Here is a 15,021-nt window from a genome sequence, read left to right as displayed (position 1 = left end):
TCAAAGACAAATACCACCCCTTTGCATGTGATGACCACTTGTTGTGTATCACTGTTCCCACTTTATTTAAATAACTTATCATCATTTCTCTCTTAATATTAATCTATTATTTCCTAGTAAAACCTTTTCTGATTCTCCTATTTCAACTACAGTATAAGGCATTTGAAGGCCAATAACATCAGAGTATTTATCATTTCATAGTTTAATTGTTACTTAATGGTATACCTCTCTGTTAGATTAAAATATAAGAAAAACACTGTCTACCCCTGATTGCTAGAATAATGCCTAAAACAGGATATAGGTTCAATAAACACCTAGACAAACTATTTTTTCTAACTCATTCAGAATGAAATAAAATATATGTACATTCAACTAGAGAGTATAAAAACTAGAAATATATTGCTGTATTCATTAAAATTTAAGTAGAAACTGTATATATTTGACGTATTTTGCTATGTGCTACAGAGAAATCAACAAAGAAGGTATAATACCTTTCCCTAGAATATAAGGTCCAGTTATTAAATGCTGCTCAAAAAAGTGCTGTCAGTACAGTGACATCTACTCTGTTGTGTTAAAACTACTTTTGCATAAAACTAGCTTTCAGGCAGGAGAAAAGCCCTTCTTAATAGCCCCCAAGAAAATGTATACTATGAATATTAGTGGGATAAAGTTATTGATAGTTTTTTTCACTTTTTAAGAAAGACAAATGAAAGTGTTATTTTATCCATCACAGAACATTTCATTCCACACATTACCACTGAATATTTCTTTCATAATCTATCTTTTCAGTTTGATCTTTTCTTTCTTTGGGAATTTAATATTCTTCTGCCTGCTCCTACCAAAAAAAATTCAGCAATGTGTCAGCTCATTCAGTGCTAGATCCTCTTATTTTCAGAGCACGTTTATTAAAAAATGAACCAAAAAAGTTATCAAGTATTCACAAATATTAAAATAATTAAGACTGCTGTCACTGTCAAATATCTAATCTTTCATCAATAAAGACCAATGTCTTGATACAACACTATCTTCAGAGAATAATTCCAAATCACTTGCCTTATTGTTAGTTACACTAGATCCCTTCTATTCTGGAAGGAACAGTGAGTTGTCATACTGGATTAAATAGATATTCTTGGTTAAGTTTACAAAGGTTTCCTACCCAGAGGTTCTAAAGTAGGATATTATCAAAAGGGCTATGTACTTCTGCTTACCTATAATTTCCACATAATATTGCACCAACCAAGGAACCGACTTTATAGCAAAAGAAATAGAAGAATGGGCATATAATTATTAAATCTACCAATTCTATAACATGCTGAAAAAAGCAGTAACTACTAATTTGAAAGTACAATAGAAGGTCTTTTTGAAGGTGCAATAAAAGTGCCAATTTGGATATCATATTCTGTAAAAATGGCACACTAATCTTTAGGATGTGGGCTATACCTTAAATCAAAAACCAGTTTTGGTGCTTTGTCCCCAATAAGCAAAACACACAAGTCCTGGAATTATTGGTGAAAATAAGAGTGGCTCCATTTTCTAATATTCATGACTCAATAGGGGGTGGTTTTGCTTTTTTTTCCCCTACAATTCAAAGATATTTGGTTCTAGAAATCTCCAGAGGAGAAATTTTCTCCCAAAGTATCCAGAATCTCATTAAATTTTAGCTGTTTACTGTGGGCACTTTGTGCTCCTTGTACCAAGAAACTTGCAGACAAGGAATAGAGGTATGTATAAATGATTTTGATTTTCAAAGGATAGAGCTGATGTTACAGATTGGTAAAAAAAAAAAAAGACATGGAACATACACTTGGCATCTAAGGTGCCCATTTGGGCATCTCTTGGCACCCCTCTCCTTAATTTAGATAAAAGATAAAGTACAGTATAAAAGTCAAGCAGCCAGAAGCTTAGAAAGATATTGGTGAACAGAATCTTGACTCCCTTTGTGTTGTGGGTCTAGGTCATGTCATCAGATAATCCTCCCAAACTGGTAGAGATGTTCACAGAAGGTGAAGGGAAGATAGAAAACAGATAAAAAAGGGATAATGAATATTAATTATAGCCCTTGGAGCAGGTACAAAGCTGGGCTATACTTCTTCCAACTGTGTGTAAGTTTTCCCATAAAAAATAATATTGCTTGAAAATCCACAGATACTGTTTCTAAATAAATTTATTTTACAAAGAAAATAAATCTAAATGGCTCAATGGGATGCTGTTTTGAGCTACGGAGCTTGCCTTCCATGTCTGAAGCCCTGTAAAACACCATAGTGAAGAAAGCCAAAACCAAGAGCTTATCCCCTCCCTGGATATTTAACTGTTGGTTAGAGTGAAGTACTAGTGTATAGCGCCTTAGTACTACATGTCCCTAAAGTTTCATCCCAGACTGAATGTGCTCACATAAGACTGGATGAAGCCATGGCTAAAATTACACTGCATTTCTTTTTCTCTCTTAGCCCAATACTGTTTTCTTTGTTTCTCTCATATATCTTTTTTTTGTGAAGAATATTCCCAATAAACTTCCTGTAGTTCAATCTTCATTTCAGAGTTTGTTTTTAAGATGAATCAACCAATGTTACCCTAAAAGCATACACACACACACACACACCATAGGCATCATATTGTTTAAAAAATGAGCCCTGAAATATTCTTATTGTATACGGTTATTGTTAGAGTATACTATAAAAAAGACAAAACATAAATGTAACTTCTAGAGAAAACCACTTAATACTTTATAAGGCAAGGTGATGAGAAAGGTAGAAGAAGAAAACAGAACCCAAAATGAATCTCTACAGATTGAATATAATCTACTGGGCCAAAAGTTTTCACTTAAAATTCTATTGGCAAATTCTATTGGAATAGTAGAGATAAAAGGGGAAGACTGATTCATATATTTAAGTAGGCAACATTGTCGTTTTTTACATTTCAGCTATGTCACAATTCACTCGATGGAATATATTGTGCAATTATCTGTACAATATAAAAATTTATACTTTAAACTATATTGTAACATAACTGCATTGAAAAATCAAAGATCTAGTACAGTGTTTTCAAATCAAATGAAACCAGACACATGCTTAGCATCAATTTTTTAAAGTCACAACTATAAAGATACCTTGTCATTTATATTTAGCACTCACCATCTAATTCAAAATAGTAGTATATTATTGTTTTTGACATCAGAATTGAGTTAAAACAGATATTTATATATATATGTTTCCAAGTATGCAAAAAGATAAAATAAAGAAAGGAAGATAATGCTACATTCATTCATTTATTCATTCATTCAATAATGGTAATTCAATGATTGGAAAATAAAATCACTATATATTATTTAATGAGTACAAACTATGTCATGCTAAAACTTTTGCATTTCCTATTTTTTAGAGTGCTCTATCTTAACATCACAGGATAATTTTTATAATTTCACTTTCAAATGAAGAGATCAAGGTTTAGAAAGTACAAAAATGCTTTTCACTGTCTAATATCTGGAAAATATTTGAAATGTGATTAAAAACCTATCTCTAGACTTAAACTAAATAATGTCAATAAGACATATAATCAACTGATAAAAAGTTAACAAGAAGAATAGATGTAGTATAAAGGACATATAAAAACGGAGACCTATGTTTATTTATACTCAATTGATAGTTGAAATTGATGAAAATTTTTAAATATTTTAATTGAGTATGAGAGCAATTATCATACAGGAAAATAACTATGATTATGCATGCTCACATATATATATATAGAGAGAGAGAGAAAGAGAGAGAGAAAATATGCTATCTAAACTCAAGGTAAGATAAAGTCCATATTTACATTCACATCAGATTTGGCTGGTTGAACAACATTCAGGTCTGACAAAGTCTAATAAATTTATCAATTTGATTTTTCTGTAGTTGAGATTTAATAGCAGATCCATTAAAATTATTAAACTTGGGGATTATAAAAACAGTCCCAAAACAAAATTATTTTTTGAGGATATGATGAAATAATTTTTAAGCTAATTTTTTTCGTGTTCTTTTTTTTTTCCTCATTTCTTCCATTTCAGCAAGTAGGCAGACACCTAGTTTCATAGTTGCTTACAAAGTTTGTGGAAGGGTTCCTTATTTGTTTGTTTTTTCCAAAAGTTAGAGAAACTATACAAAGAGAGAAGGATATTTAAAATTAAAAAATATTTTCTGAAGTGAGAGAAGAGAAATATTTCTAGAGACTAATAAGAAGCAAAGTTTGGAGACTGTTCCTTCCAGAACCTGCAAGATGTGGAAGGACCACCGTGGGAATGGCAATGCGGTGAGATGTGCCAGAACTTCTGGTTGCAGGGCTGGAACTCCCAGCCTCACCAGACACCCATGCTATAGCTCCACCTAACACAGCAGCAGAAGAGTAGCAAATCTGATATGACTCACCAAGTCACACGGGACAATGGATATCTAGCAACAGTCAGTGTCAACAGAGACCAATTGCCAAGACATAGCCAAAGGTCTCGCTCAAAGTGAGACCTCAGAATTTAAGCATACCTCAAATATTAAAACAGAGGGATACAATTCAAAGAGTAACTAAAGTTGAATTTCCATTCAAATTGGGGGAATGTGCTCAGAATAGAAAATATGTTGATTTACAATAAATAAAAAATAATGTGAAAATAAATGTTCACCTGAGTTTGCAGATCAAAACATGTGTCTTCAACAGGTACATAAAAGTAACTTAACAGTTAGTTACACATTTTTATTCCTAAATTGAAGAGCTTAAACATTAAAATTATAAAATATATGTAATTATAAAGTATAAAATGAATTTCATGTTTCATATTTTAAACTGCATTTTATAACATGTTTGTGAGATTCATATAATAAAATCTTCTCAAAATAATAGACACTCTTCTCAAAATAAAATTCCTTTAGTTACATCAATTACAAATGATTTTTCTTGCATAGGTTTTTTAGTCGGTGATGGCTCTTATTTTCTGAAATTAAGCTTTAAGTTAATTAAAAGTATAGCCCTAACCCCATTTATAAAATATTCTTTTATATGTAAATTTTTCCTGAATGTGTTGTTAATGCACAAAATGTCATTCTTAATCTTGAAATAATAATATACTTATGAGTTTCCCTGTTTAAGTTAAAAATAGCATGATTGCAAAACAAAACAAGACAAAACAAAAAAAACCACCATCCTTCTTTTTCTACTTCAATCGACAAAATACTCTATTTATGACCAGCTTACTTAGAAGTGATATATGTCAAAGACAATAATATATAATATTTTATTTTTATTTGTTCATTTCTACAAAGCTAAATTTACAATTCATAGACATTTTATTCAGAGCTGTGTTAAAATTGTCTAAAAATTAAAGGTTGTTAGTTCTTTGAAAAAGTTATCAATTCTGATATGATGCTTAATGAAGCTTTGGGTCTTGAATGGCAAGTTTTCAAAACATAATTTATTTTCTTTATGTGTTAAGATAATAAAAGGGCTTCCTTAAAGAAACAATATTAATGCATTACTATTAATTATGTGATAGTGCATTTCTAACATTGTCAACTAAATATAACATAGTTTAATATTTTTAGATTAGACTGATGTCCCTTGTAATTTTTATGATTCCTTGAAAGAATTATTGTTTTGTAAAGACAAAACAAAAAAGACTTTGTATCTAAGTAGGTCAGTAGGACTTTCTTGAAATGAATTTAAAATTTAATTATAAACTAAGGTAGTGCTGCTCTCATTTCAAAGCAGATCCGTTTATTTTTCTTATATTCTCTCCCATTTTTATGATTTTCCATGAGTTCTCTCTGTTTTTATGGTTGTTACCAGCCATTGACTCTCTACTTTCTGACAGAGACAGCTGACTTTGGTGGTCTGCTTAAATATTACATTTTTCAATCTTTAAACCAAGTCAGGTTTTGATGTTTCTTGTTCTTTCTGGCATTTTAGGAGAAATTAAAATTGCCTGAAGCTTTTTATTTTTTATTTTATTTATTTATTTATTTTTTCTGAAGCTGGAAACGGGGAGAGACAGTCAGACAGACTCCCGCATGCGCCCGACCGGGATCCACCCGGCATGCCCATCAGGGGCGACGCTCTGCCCACCAGGGGGCGATGCTCTGCCCCTCCGGGGCGTCGCTCTGCCGCGACCAGAGCCACTCTAGCGCCTGGGGCAGAGGCCAAGGAGCCATCCCCAGCGCCCGGGCCATCTTTGCTCCAATGGAGCCTTGGCTGCGGGAGGGGAAGAGAGAGACAGAGAGGAAGGAGGGGGTGGGGGTGGAGAAGCAAATGGGCGCTTCTCCTATGTGCCCTGGCCGGGAATCGAACCCGGGACCTCTACACGCCAGGCCGACGCTCTACCACTGAGCCAACCGGCCAGGGCCTGCCTGAAGCTTTTTAGTTTGATATAATCCCATTCAATTATTTTTGCTTTAATTCCCTTGCCTTTCATGTCAAATTTATAAAATTCTATCTAAAAACAAGGTTCATAAGTTTAAAACCTATGTTTTCTTCCATGTATTTTATTGTTTCATGTCTTATACTTAGGTCTATGATCTATTATGAGTTAATTTTTGGGTATGGTGACAAGTAGCAGTCTAGTTTTATTCTTTCACATGTGGTATTAATTTTTTTTTCTTCATTGTATATTTTTGGCTTTTTTGTCAAAAGTTACTTGCCCATATATATGTGGGCTACTCGTAGGCTCTCAAGTCTGTTCCATAGGCCTATGTGCCTGTTTTTCTGTCAATACCATGCTGTTTTGATTATCATTGCAGTGTAGTATAATTAGAAGTAAGGGTGTGTGATGCCTCCAGCTTTGTTCTTTTCTTGCCAAGATTGCTTTGGCTATTTGAGGGTTTTTATGGTTCCATTAAAATCTGATAATTTTTTATTCTAGTTTTAAAAAAAAAAAATCCATTGAAATTTATTTATTTATTTGTTTGTTTGTTTATTTATTTATTTATTCATTCATTCATTTTAGAGAGAAGAGAGTGAGAGAGAGAGAAAGAGGGGAGGAACAGAAAGCATCAACTCCCATATGTGCCTTGACCAGACAAGTGCATGGTTTTGAACTGGCAACCTCAGTGTTTCAGGTCAACACTTTATCCACTGTGCCACCATAAGTCAGGCGCCATTGGGACTTTGATGAGGATCGTATTAAATCTTTCTCTCTTTTTTTGGAGTTGCTATTGTTATTTATTTATTTATTTGTTTGTTTGCTTATTTTTAATTCAGTGAGATGGGAGGCAGAGACAGACTCCAACATGTGACTCAACCAGGGGGACCTAGAAAACCCACTAGAGGGTGATACTTTGCCCATCTGGGCATTGCATTGTTATTCAGCAACTGAGCTCTTCTTAGCGTCTGAGGTTCTGGCCATGGAGTCAAACTCAACGCCCAGTGCCAACTCGTTCCAAGTGAGTCATGGTTGCAGGAGGGGAAGAGAGATAGAAAGAGGAGAGAAGCAAGAGGGGAAGACATAGAGAAGCAGATGGGCACTTCTCCTATGTGTCTTGACCAGGAATCAAACCTGGGACATGCACACACCAGACCAACACTCTGCCATTGAGCTAACCAGCCAGGACCTCACATTTAATCTTTATATAGTTTTGGGTAACATGATCATTTAAAAGATGTTGATTCTTTCAATCCCTGCTTCTGCACAGCAAAGAAACCATTAACAAAACAAAAAGTTATGCAACTGAATTGGAGAAGATATTTGCAAGCAACACCTCCAATGAGGGTTTAATATACAAACTATATAAAGTACTCATATATCTCAACAGAAAAACAACAAACTAATTTATAAAAAGGCACAGAGGACTTGAATAGACACCTCTCCCAAGAAAACACACATATTGCCAACAGATATTTGAAAAGATGCTCTACTTCACTAGCTATTAGGGAAATGCCAATCAAAACCACAATGACATATTACTTTACACCTGTTAGAAAGGTTATTATCAACAACATAATTAACAACCTGTTGGAGAGAATGTGGGAAACAAAGTAACCCTTATACATTGATGATACAGATGTAAACTGGAATAGCCACTATGAAAAATAGTATGGTGGTTCCTCAAAAAATTAAGAATAGAGTTGTCATGTGATCCAACAATCCCTCATTGGGGGACTTACTAAAATCTTTAGTCATAAATATATATGTATTCTTATTTTTGTAGCATTATTGATGGTGGAAAAGACATGAAAACAACTGGTATTTTTTGATAGATGCCTGAGTTAGGACGATGTGATACATATATACAATGGAGTACTGCTCAGTCATTACAAATAATAATAAAATACTGCCATTTTGACAACACTGATGAAGCTTGAGAATATGAAAAAAGACAAGAATCAATTAATTTTACTTATATTTTGTATATAAAACTGAAAGCAACAAATGAACAAATAAGACAAACAAAACTTACAGACAACAGTTTGTTGGTTACCAGAGGGAAGGGGTGTGGGATGAAGGAGGAAAGAGTGAAAAAGATCAAATTTATGCTGAAGAAAGAAAACTTGATTTTGGGTAGTCAACACACAGTGCAATATATAAGTATTGTATTATTGAATTGTACGCTTGAAATCTGTATAATTTTATTAAACAATGTCATTCCAATAAACAATAAAATTTAAAAAAGTAAAAGTGGGAAAAATAAAATAAATTCCTAGAACTTGCTGAATATTATTCTTTAACAATAGCCAAATCTGGATAAAGACAGAAAACATAGTCTTTAAAATTAAAGAAGATAACATGCATATTTTAATAGTGTTTTGCTAAAATTCTCTAACTCACTTTTACTGTTCCACATCGTAGATTCACATTAAAAAGTAGTCCACAGACTTCTACTTTCATTTAGCTCTGTTTGTTTATTAAAATTCAATAAATTCTTGAATTTATTGGATGAGGGAAATGGGATAGGATAAATAGAGGGAATAGAAGGGAATAGATGGTGATGGAGGGAGACTTGTGTTGAATACACAATGTAACCTACACATGATGTTTATTGAATTGTTCACCTGAAACCTGTATAATTTCATTAACCAATGTCACTCCAATAAATTCAATAATTTATTTTTAAAATCAGTAAACTATTAGAATCATGTATTTTTTTCATATTCTTGCCCATATCTCAAAGAATCTTCCTAAGAAAGGCATTATCCCATTCCTCACCAGACCTCCTTTGAAGTGGATTGTCCTTTATTTATGACACAATTATTCTGTTGGGATATACACCCTAAACTTATCACCAAAGGAGGAGAACTGGCTACTTTCTCCTACTTTGTTAGAGTGATTTTATTGTACTTATTTACATGCTTTTCTCACTAAACTTTTCACTGCAGATAGAAAATAAGAGCCATTTCCTATTCATTTTTATGGCCATGGCATCCTGTCATATTTTGTTGAATGAATGACTTAAATAATACATATCTCATTTGTATTTGCATACATAAAATTTGCCACTTAGTTTTGTAACTTTGAGTAAGATAATCATATGAAACCCCAGCTTGCTCATTGGGAACCAAAGATAATAATAGGTTCTTAACATGCCTCTAATAATTTGAATGTTAAATGAAATAAAACATTTTTTAAATAGTAAGATAATACACAGATGAGTGGTATAAAAATTAAATCATCATGGAAATAAACTCAAATTATCTAACTTGCTACTTAACTTTTCTTTGCCAAAAAAAAAAACAACATTTTTTCAACTAAGGTACTAAAATTAAATATAAAAAGTTTAAATGAGATTAAGTACTAATAAATAATTTTTGAATAATTATATTAGAGACCTAAGAGCAGATAAATACAGTGTGATTCAATTTCTTTTAAATTGTACATATTGAGAGGAACATATGGAAATATGGTCAAAAGTGTTGGTGGCATTTCAGGTGATGATTACATTTATTTTTAAATGTATTTGGATAATTTTTATATAACTTATATATATATAATTATATATATGTAAACTTTTTAGTAAAAATAGAAAGTATGTTAAATGGTGAGTGTCCTATGAACGAAAATATAATAAAACCAGGAATAATGCTAAGGAGTGTGTGTTTTTGAGAACATAGAGCCTAGTTGCTGTTTTAAATGGGTTCTTCCTCTCTACTGTAAAGGAGACATCCGAGCAGAGACCTGAAGAAGGTGTAAAGCCAAGCAGATGTCTGGGACATTCGCTTTCCAGACAGAAGAAATGGCAGGAGGAAAGGTTCTGAAACAGGAGTAGGCCTAAGTTAATCGAACAACAGCAAGGCAGCTAGTGTGGGTGGTACCCAGAGCATAGGAAGAGAATAAAAGAACATGAGATTGACAAGTAATAGGGAATCCTGATAGATGAATATAAGGACTTATAGTGAAATATAGAAAACCACTCAAGAAAAGTGATGTGATAGCTTTTAAAATGATGATTTATTATTTTTACAGTTATTGAAGAATAAGGTTCCAAAAATGCAGGCAATAAAATTATCTCCTTTTACTGCTCTCTTTTCTCACATTTGATATATTCTTCAATTTCTACATTGTACATGGTCAATTTTATAGAAATTATTTTGCAAAGATACCAATAGTTATTTGGTTGTCAAATGCAGGAGACTCTTTTAACATCGTAGACATCCCTGTGCAATGTGGCAATCTCTCCTGAAACCTTTATCTCTCTTGGTCTCAGGGGTATATCTTACTCCTTGTGCTTTTTTGCTTCTCTGAATAATCATTCAATTGCCCTCACTTCAGAAGTCTGTTCTTCCTTGTCTATTTAAAAGATAATTTTCAGTAAAGAATAAAATCAAGACTTCCATATAGATAGAAAAATGAACATATTTTAAAGATTTACTCCATTAGTGAGGGAATCAGACATGTTATGACAGGTTCAAAGAGGTTTTAGAAATAGACCCATTTATAGGTCAGAAATACCAAAATAAATATGTAAATGGTGGCAAGACTATTTTTTCCACATGGTAAAAGGGAAGACAGTTGAACTTCTACCAGGTAAAACAGAATTTACATGTTTATCACTGATCTACAATTTACAAAGTGTTGTTAAAAAGCTCAAAGTCAATGAAATGTTACAATTAAGTATCTAATTCCTGGTAGGCTGTACTATATGTAGACAATGCATAATTTTCTGTTAAAAGTTAATTTTTTTCCTAGAGTGCCTTCGTAAATATGATTGTTTATTTGAATTCTGATCTTTTCTCATCCTGAACATTCCCTCTGCTGTATACACAGAATTTTGATACATTGGCAAATAGCCCATATTTATTTATCATTCAACTTTATATGTTAATTTTAATTTAAACAAATCCCACTTGATTATGTTGAATGATTATTTTAGTGTATTGCTGAATTTGGTTTGCTAATATTTTGTTAAGTCTTTTTGCATCTATGTTAATTAGGATATTGGCCTTTAATTTTCTTTCTTGTAGTGTCCTTACCTGGCTTTACTTTCAGAGTAATGCCAGTCCCATAAAATGAATTTGGAAGTGTTCTCCTCTCTCTAATTTTTCAGTAGAGTTTGAGAAGGATTTGTATTCTTTACATGTTTAGTAGAATTTAGCATTGAAGGCCTTTGGTCCTGGATAATTTTTGTTGTTATTGTTGGGAAGCTTTTAATTACTGATTTCATCTTCTTACTAGTAATTAATTTATTCTGATTTTCTATTTATTCTGGATTCAGTCTTGGTAGATTATATAAATTATTTTTATAAATAAATTTATTAATTTCTTCTTAGATGTCCCAATTTGTTTGCATAAAAATGTTCATAGTAACCACTTACAATCTTTTGTATTTCTTTGGTATTAGTTGTAACACCTTACCTTTTCATTTATAATTTTATTGGAGAATTCTTTTATTCTTGGTGAGTCTGGCTAAAGATTTTTCTGCTCTGTTTATCTTTTCTATAAACTAGCTCTTAATGTTATCACTTTCAATGTCATTTTAATCTTTACTTCACTTATTCTCACTCTGATTTTTGTTATTTTTTTAATTAACTTTATACAGTTTGTTCTTTTTCTCACTTATTGAGATGTAGTATTAGGTAGCTTATTTGATATCTTTTTTGTTTCTTAATGTGGTCATTTATAACTATGAACTTTCTTCCTAAAGCTCCTTCTGCTGCACCCCATAAGTTTTGATATATAGTGTCTTCATTTCATTTTTAAAATATTTTTTGATTGGCTTTTTGATTTCTTTTGTGACACATTGTTTGTTCAGTAGAATGTTCACTCTCAAATAACTGAATTTTCCTGTTTTCTTCTTATAATTGATTTCAAGTTTCATACCACTGTGGTAAGAAAATATAATTGATATGATTTCAGTCTTCTTAAAGTTATTAAGACTTGTTTTATAGTCTAATATATAGTCTATAATGGAAAATTTTCATGTGTACTTGTGAAGAATGTGTATCCTGTAACAGTGTATTGAAATGTTCTATATATATGTTAGGTCAGTCTGGTCTAATGTACAATTTAAGTTCAGTATTTATTTATTGATTATTTTTTATCTGTATGATTTATCCATTGTTGAAAATGGGATACTGAAATCCCTTACTACTATATTGTATTGCTGTTTATTGTTCTTTTCACACTGTTAACTTTGCTTTGTGTAGCTGCTTCTGTAGGGTACGTAAATATTTACAAATGTTGTATCCTTTTGTTGAGCTGACCCTTTTATTATTATATAATGACCTTTTTCTCTTATTTTAGATTGTGACTTAAAGTCTTTTCTGTCAAGTGGGATTTATTGCAGAGATGCAAGTGTGATTCAATATCCATAAATCAATAAATGTGACATATTACATTAAAAAATGAAGGGTAAAAATCATATGATTATTTCAATAAATGCAGGAAAAGCTTTTGACAAATCAAACAGTCCTACATGATTAAAACTCTCAACAAACTGGGTGTAGTAGTAATGAACTTTAATTTAATAGAGGCCATATATATCAAACCCCTGGCTGTCATACTCAATAGTGTAAAACTTAAAAGTTTTTCTTTATGATTAAGCACAAGATAAGAATGTTCATTCTCACCACTTTGATGCAGAATAGTATTGGAAATCCTGGGCAGAGATGTTAAACAAGACAAAAGATAAAAGGAATACAAACTAGAAAGGAAGAAGTAAAACTGTTTCTCTTTATATGACATGATATTAGATATGGAGAACTCTATAAATGCCCTCAAAAAACTGTATAATCTCATGAAGAAATTCAATAAAGTTGCAAAATATAAAATAAATATTAAAAGTCAATTGTGTTTCTATACACTTAGAGTATATTATCACAAAATAAATTAAGATAACAATCCAAGTCATAATTGCATCAAAATAATAAAAGAGGTAGAAATAAATTTAACCAAAGGTGTTAAAAATCTGTATATTGAAAACTATAAAACATTGATAAATAAAATAAAAGATACAAATAAATGGAGAAATATTCTATGCTCATGGATTAGAATAATCAATATTGTTAAATTATATAAACTTCCTAAAGTAATCTATAAATCCAATCCATATCAAAATATCTATAGCATTTTTCTCAGAAATACATAAACAATCCTAATATTTGTATGGAAACATGAAAGACTCTAGATATCTAAAACAATATGAAGAAATAAAAACAAAGTTGGAAAGATCACATTTCCTGATTTCAAATGGTATTACAAAGCAACAGTAATCAAAGCAGTATGGTATTGGCACAAAAACAGACACATTGCCCTGGCTGGTTGGCTCAGTGGTAGAGTGCCAGGTTTGATTCCCGGCCAGGGCACACAGGAGAAGCACCCATCTGCTTCTCCACCCCTACCCCTCTCCTTCCTCTCTGTCTCTCTCTTCCCCTCCCACAGCCAAGGCTCCACTGGAGCAAAGTTGGCCCCAGCACTGAGGATGGCTCTATAGTCTCTGCCTCAGGCTCTAGAATGGCTTTGGTTGCAACAGAGCAATGCCCCAGATGGGCAGAGCATCGCCCCCTGAAGGGAATGCTGGGTGGATCCTGGTCAGGCGCATGCGGAAGTCTGTCTAACTGCCTCCCCATTTCCAACTTCAGAAAAATACAAAAAAATAATAAAATAAAAAATAAATAAATAAATAAATAAACAAACAGATACATTGATCAATGGTCCAGAATGGAGAACCTAGAAATAAACTCATGCATATATATGGTCAATTAACTTACCATAAAGGAACCAAAGATATATTAAAAAAAAAAGATCAACTTTGTAATAAATACCTGTATTGTTGGAAAAACTATATAGCCATTTGCAGGAAAGTGAAAATAGACTTTTATCTTTCTCTATAAACAAAAGAATCAAACAAAATGGATTAAAAACCTGAATTTAAAATCTAAATATAAAATTTCCAGAAGAAAATATATGATGTAAGGTCCTTGACATTGGTCTTTTAGTGGTGTTTGGATTTGACATCAAAAGCAAATGCAATAAAAGCAAAAAGAAATAAATGAAGCTACATTAAAATGAAAAGCATCTGTACAGCAGACGAGCTCATCAACAAAACAAAAAAGCAATTTACGGAATGGGGAAAAATGTTTTCAAACCACTTATTTGATAAAGGTGAATATTCAAAATATATAATGAACTTAATAACAAACAAAAAAACAAAAAAGCCAACTATCAAACAATCTGGTTTTAGATCGTGGGCAAAGCGTCTGAATAGGCATTTTTTCAGACATACAAATGGTCAATGGTATATGAAAAGGTACTCAATATTACTAATCATCAGAAATTATAAATTAAAACCCAATTTGATATCATTTCACATCTGTTAGGATGCTTAAGATCAAATATAAGAGATAACTAATGTTGTTAAAGATGTGAGGAAAGGGAACAATTACACACTGTTGGTGGAAATGTAATTGGAAAACAAGGTCGTTGTCGCACGGCTCACTTGATTAGAGCGTTGTCTCGAAGCACAGAGCTTGTGGGCTCAAGCCAGGGTCAGAGCACATACAGGAACAGATCGATGTTCCTGTCTTTTTCTTTCTTTTTCTCCCTCTCTTCATTCTTCTCTCACTAAAATTAATAAA

Source organism: Saccopteryx leptura, chromosome 1 (assembly GCF_036850995.1).
Source record: "Saccopteryx leptura isolate mSacLep1 chromosome 1, mSacLep1_pri_phased_curated, whole genome shotgun sequence".
NCBI lineage: Eukaryota > Metazoa > Chordata > Mammalia > Chiroptera > Emballonuridae > Saccopteryx > Saccopteryx leptura.
The sequence above is the reverse complement of the archived record's forward strand: the minus strand, read 5'-3'. Positions refer to the sequence as shown.